This window comes from Cololabis saira, chromosome 18, assembly GCF_033807715.1.
Source record: "Cololabis saira isolate AMF1-May2022 chromosome 18, fColSai1.1, whole genome shotgun sequence".
NCBI classification, from domain to species: Eukaryota; Metazoa; Chordata; class Actinopteri; order Beloniformes; family Belonidae; genus Cololabis; species Cololabis saira.
Window position 1 is genome coordinate 41824246 of NC_084604.1, and position 7580 is coordinate 41831825.

The window sequence follows — 7580 nt, forward strand, 5'->3', positions numbered from 1 at the left end:
GCAGGCGGTTGGTTGCCTCCCTCCCGCTTCTCCCCTCTGTGGGGTTGCCGGTGGCCTGGGTTCCAGGTTCTTCTCCTCTGTGGGGTTGCCGGTGGCCTGGGTTCCAGGTTCTTCTCCTCTGTGGGGTTGCCGGTGGCCTGGGTTCCAGGTTCTCCTCTGTGGGGTTGCTGGTGGCCTGGGTTCCAGGTTCTTCTCCTCTGTGGGGTTGCTGGTGGTCTGGGTTCCAGGTTCTTCTCCTCTGTGGGGTTGCTGGTGGCCTGGGTTCCAGGTTCTCCTCTGTGGGGTTGCTGGTGGCCTGGGTTCCAGGTTCTTCTCCTCTGTGGGGTTGCCGGTGGTCTGGGTTCCAGGTTCTTCTCCTCTGTGGGGTTGCTGGTGGCCTGGGTTCCAGGTTCTCCTCTGTGGGGTTGCTGGTGGCCTGGGTTCCAGGTTCTTCTCCTCTGTGGGGTTGCTGGTGGCCTGGGTTCCAGGTTCTTCTCCTCTGTGGGGTTGCTGGTGGCCTGGGTTCCAGGTTCTTCTCCTCTGTGGGGTTGCTGGTGGCCTGGGTTCCAGGTTCTTCTCCTCTGTGGGGTTGCCGGTGGTCTGGGTTCCAGGTTCTCCTCTGTGGGGTTGCCGGTGGCCTGGGTTCCAGGTTCTCCTCTGTGGGGTTGCTGGTGGCCTGGGTTCCAGGTTCTTCTCTGTGGGGTTGATGGTGGTCTGGGTTCCAGGTTCTTCTCCTCTGTGGGGTTGCCGGTGGTCTGGGTTCCAGGTTCTCCTCTGTGGGGTTGATGGTGGTCTGGGTTCCAGGTTCTTCTCCTCTGTGGGGTTGCTGGTGGCCTGGGTTCCAGGTTCTTCTCCTCTGTGGGGTTGCTGGTGGCCTGGGTTCCAGGTTCTTCTCCTCTGTGGGGTTGCTGGTGGCCTGGGTTCCAGGTTCTTCTCCTCTGTGGGGTTGCTGGTGGCCTGGGTTCCAGGTTCTTCTCCTCTGTGGGGTTGCGGGTGGCCTGGGTTCCAGGTTCTTCTCCTCTGTGGGGTTGCTGGTGGCCTGGGTTCCAGGTTCTTCTCCTCTGTGGGGTTGCTGGTGGCCTGGGTTCCAGGTTCTTCTCCTCTGTGGGGTTGCTGGTGGTCTGGGTTCCAGGTTCTTCTCCTCTGTGGGGTTGCTGGTGGCCTGGGTTCCAGGTTCTTCTCCTCTGTGGGGTTGCTGGTGGCCTGGGTTCCAGGTTCTTCACCTCTGTGGGGTTGCTGGTGGCCTGGGTTCCAGGTTCTTCTCCTCTGTGGGGTTGCTGGTGGCCTGGGTTCCAGGTTCTCCTCTGTGGGGTTGCCGGTGGCCTGGGTTCCAGGTTCTCCTCTGTGGGGTTGCTGGTGGCCTGGGTTCCAGGTTTTTCTCCTCTGTGGGGTTGCTGGTGGCCTGGGTTCCAGGTTCTCCTCTGTGGGGTTGCTGGTGGCCTGGGTTCCAGGTTCTTCTCCTCTGTGGGGTTGCCGGTGGTCTGGGTTCCAGGTTCTTCTCCTCTGTGGGGTTGCCGGTGGTCTGGGTTCCAGGTTCTCCTCTGTGGGGTTGCCGGTGGTCTGGGTTCCAGGTTCTTCTCCTCTGTGGGGTTGCCGGTGGTCTGGGTTCCAGGTTCTTCTCCTCTGTGGGGTTGTTGGTGGCCTGGGTTCCAGGTTCTTCTCCTCTGTGGGGTTGTTGGTGGCCTGGGTTCCGGGTTCTTCCGTGTCGGCCTCTGGTCTCGCGGGTGGCGGGGTTGCTCCCCCCCCCTCCCCCACTATAGATACACTTCAGGTGGAGCTTTGTTTGGTTTATTACACACACACACACACACACACACACACACACACACACACACACACACACACACACACACACACACACACACACACACACACACACACACACACTTTATTTTATTAGTCGACTTTATTTTCAAAATATTACGACTTTATTCTCATATTATTATGACTTCATTCTCGTAATATTACGACTTTATTTTCAAAATATTACGACTTTATTCTCGTAATATTACGACTTTATTCTCAAAATATTACGACTTTATTGTCGTAATATTACGACTTTATTCTCAAAATAATACGACTTTATTCTCATAATATTACGACTTTATTCTCAAAATAATACGACTTTATTCTCGTAATATTATGACTTTATTCTCATAATATTACGACTTTATTCTCGTAATGTTATGATTTTATTCTCAAAATATTACGATTTTATTCTCGTAATATTAGAACTTTATTCTCGTAATATTACGACTTTATTCTCAAAATATTACGACTTTATTCTCGTAATATTACGACTTTATTGTCGTAATATTACGACTTTATTCTCAAAATAATACGACTTTATTCTCATAATATTACGACTTTATTCTCAAAATAATACGACTTTATTCTCGTAATATCACAACTTTATTCTCGTAATATTATGACTTTATTCTCGTAATATTACGACTTTATTCTCAAAATAATACGACTTTATTCTCGTAATATTATGACTTTATTCTCATAATATTACGACTTTATTCTCAAAATAATACGACTTTATTCTCATAATATTACGACTTTATTTTCAAAATAATACGACTTTATTCTCGTAATAGTATGACTTTATTCTCATAATATTACGACTTTATTCTCGTAATATTATGACTTTATTCTCATAATATTACGACTTTATTCTCAAAATAATACGACTTTATTCTCGTAATATTATGACTTTATTCTCATAATATTATGACTTTATTCTCAAAATAATACGACTTTATTCTCAAAATAATACGACTTTATTCTCATAATATTACGACTTTATTTTCAAAATAATACGACTTTATTCTCGTAATAGTATGACTTTATTCTCATAATATTACGACTTTATTCTCAAAATAATACGACTTTATTCTCATAATATTACGACTTTATTCTCAAAATAATACGACTTTATTCTCGTAATATCACAACTTTATTCTCGTAATATTATGACTTTATTCTCATAATATTACGACTTTATTCTCAAAATAATACGACTTTATTCTCGTAATATTATGACTTTATTCTCATAATATTACGACTTTATTCTCAAAATAATACGACTTTATTCTCAAAATATTACGACTTTATTCTCGTAATATTACGACTTTATTCTCAAAATAATACGACTTTATTCTCATAATATTACGACTTTATTCTCAAAATAATACGACTTTATTCTCGTAATATCACAACTTTATTCTCGTAATATTACGACTTTATTCTCGTAATGTTATGATTTTATTCTCAAAATATTACGATTTTATTCTCGTAATATTAGAACTTTATTCTCGTAATATTACGACTTTATTCTCAAAATATTACGACTTTATTCTCGTAATATTACGACTTTATTCTCGTAATATTACGACTTTATTCTCAAAATATTACGACTTTATTGTCGTAATATTACGACTTTATTCTCAAAATAATACGACTTTATTCTCATAATATTACGACTTTATTCTCAAAATAATACGACTTTATTCTCGTAATATCACAACTTTATTCTCGTAATATTATGACTTTATTCTCGTAATATTACGACTTTATTCTCAAAATAATACGACTTTATTCTCGTAATATTATGACTTTATTCTCATAATATTACGACTTTATTCTCAAAATAATACGACTTTATTCTCATAATATTACGACTTTATTTTCAAAATAATACGACTTTATTCTCGTAATAGTATGACTTTATTCTCATATTATTACGACTTTATTCTCAAAATAATACGACTTTATTCTCGTAATATTATGACTTTATTCTCATAATATTATGACTTTATTCTCAAAATAATACGACTTTATTCTCAAAATAATACGACTTTATTCTCATAATATTACGACTTTATTTTCAAAATAATACGACTTTATTCTCGTAATAGTATGACTTTATTCTCATAATATTACGACTTTATTCTCAAAATAATACGACTTTATTCTCATAATATTACGACTTTATTCTCAAAATAATACGACTTTATTCTCGTAATATCACAACTTTATTCTCGTAATATTACGACTTTATTCTCAAAATAATACGACTTTATTCTCGTAATATTATGACTTTATTCTCATAATATTACGACTTTATTCTCAAAATAATACGACTTTATTCTCATAATATTACGACTTTATTTTCAAAATAATACGACTTTATTCTCATAATATTACCACTTTATTCTCGTAATATTATGACTTTATTCTCATAATATTACGACTTTATTCTCGTAATATTATGACTTTATTCTCATAATATTACGACTTTATTCTCAAAATAATACGACTTTATTCTCGTAATATTATGACTTTATTCTCATAATATTATGACTTTATTCTCAAAATAATACGACTTTATTCTCAAAATAATACGACTTTATTCTCATAATATTACGACTTTATTTTCAAAATAATACGACTTTATTCTCGTAATAGTATGACTTTATTCTCATAATATTACGACTTTATTCTCAAAATAATACGACTTTATTCTCATAATATTACGACTTTATTCTCAAAATAATACGACTTTATTCTCGTAATATCACAACTTTATTCTCGTAATATTACGACTTTATTCTCAAAATAATACGACTTTATTCTCGTAATATTATGACTTTATTCTCATAATATTACGACTTTATTCTCAAAATAATACGACTTTATTCTCATAATAATACGACTTTATTTTCAAAATAATACGACTTTATTCTCATAATATTACCACTTTATTCTCAAAATATTACGACTTTATTCTTGTAATATTATGACTTTATTCTCGTAATATTACCACTTTATTCTCGTAATATTATGACTTTATTCTCATAATATTACGACTTTATTCTCAAAATAATACGATTTTATTCTCATAATATTACCACTTTATTCTCAAAATATTACGACTTTATTCTTGTAATATTATGACTTTATTCTCGTAATATTACCACTTTATTCTCAAAATAATACGACTTTATTCTCATATTATTATGACTTTATTCTCATAATATTATGACTTTATTTTCAAAATATTACGACTTTATTCACGTAATATTATGACTTTATTTTCAAAATATTACGACTTTATTCTCGTAATATTACCACTTTATTCTCAAAATATTACGACTTTATTCTCATAATATTACCACTTTATTCTCGTAATATTACGACTTTATTCTCAAAATATTACTACTTTATTCTCATATTATTATGACTTTATTCTCGTAATTTATATCATCATACTATTATATATAACAAAATAACACTATAGTTTAACATCCCGTGAGATTTCATAACTTAATATAATAATATGAAACAATATATCATGATAATGCCAGACATAATTATTAGAGTTGGTCATTTATGTTTTGCAATGAGGGTCTTTATCATCATCTTCATCTTCATCATCTTTACCTTCATCTTCCTCCTCTCGTAATATTACCACTTTATTCTCAAAATATTATGACTTTATTCTCGTAATATTATGATTTTATTCTCAAAATAATACGACTTTATTCTCGTAATATTATGACTTTATTCTCATAATATTACGACTTTATTCTCAAAATAATACGACTTTATTCTCATAATATTACGACTTTATTTTCAAAATAATACGACTTTATTCTCATAATATTACCACTTTATTCTCGTAATATTATGACTTTATTCTCATAATATTACGACTTTATTCTCGTAATATTATGACTTTATTCTCATAATATTACGACTTTATTCTCAAAATAATACGACTTTATTCTCGTAATATTATGACTTTATTCTCATAATATTATGACTTTATTCTCAAAATAATACGACTTTATTCTCAAAATAATACGACTTTATTCTCATAATATTACGACTTTATTTTCAAAATAATACGACTTTATTCTCGTAATAGTATGACTTTATTCTCATAATATTACGACTTTATTCTCAAAATAATACGACTTTATTCTCATAATATTACGACTTTATTCTCAAAATAATACGACTTTATTCTCGTAATATCACAACTTTATTCTCGTAATATTACGACTTTATTCTCAAAATAATACGACTTTATTCTCGTAATATTATGACTTTATTCTCATAATATTACGACTTTATTCTCAAAATAATACGACTTTATTCTCATAATAATACGACTTTATTTTCAAAATAATACGACTTTATTCTCATAATATTACCACTTTATTCTCAAAATATTACGACTTTATTCTTGTAATATTATGACTTTATTCTCGTAATATTACCACTTTATTCTCGTAATATTATGACTTTATTCTCATAATATTACGACTTTATTCTCAAAATAATACGATTTTATTCTCATAATATTACCACTTTATTCTCAAAATATTACGACTTTATTCTTGTAATATTATGACTTTATTCTCGTAATATTATGACTTTATTCTCGTAATATTACCACTTTATTCTCGTAATATTACGACTTTATTCTCATAATATTACGACTTTATTCTCAAAATATTACGACTTTATTCTTGTATTATTACGACTTTATTCTCGTAATATTACCACTTTATTCTCAAAATAATACGACTTTATTCTCATATTATTATGACTTTATTCTCATAATATTATGACTTTATTTTCAAAATATTACGACTTTATTCACGTAATATTATGACTTTATTTTCAAAATATTACGACTTTATTCTCGTAATATTACCACTTTATTCTCAAAATATTACGACTTTATTCTCATAATATTACGACTTTATTCTCGTAATATTACGACTTTATTCTCAAAATATTACTACTTTATTCTCATATTATTATGACTTTATTCTCGTAATTTATATCATCATACTATTATATATAACAAAATAACACTATAGTTTAACATCCCGTGAGATTTCATAACTTAATATAATAATATGAAACAATATATCATGATAATGCCAGACATAATTATTAGAGTTGGTCATTTATGTTTTGCAATGAGGGTCTTTATCATCATCTTCATCTTCATCATCTTTACCTTCATCTTCCTCCTCTCGTAATATTACCACTTTATTCTCAAAATATTATGACTTTATTCTCGTAATATTATGATTTTATTCTCAAAATAATACGACTTTATTCTCATAATATTACGACATTATTCTCGTAATATTAGGACTTTATTCTCAAAATATTACGACTTTATTCTCGTAATATTATGATTTTATTCTCAAAATATTACGACTTTATTCTCGTAATATTATGATTTTATTCTCAAAATATTACGACTTTATTCTCATAATATTATGATTTTATTCTCAAAATATTACGACTTTATTCTCGTAATATTATGATTTTATTCTCAAAATATTACGACTTTATTCTCATAATATTATGATTTTATTCTCAAAATATTACGACTTTATTCTCGTAATATTATGTTTTTATTCTCAAAATATTACGACTTTATTCTCGTAATATTATGATTTTATTCTCAAAATATTACGACTTTATTCTCATAATATTATGATTTTATTCTCAAAATATTACGACTTTATTCTCGTAATATTATGTTTTGCAATGAGGGTCTTTATCAT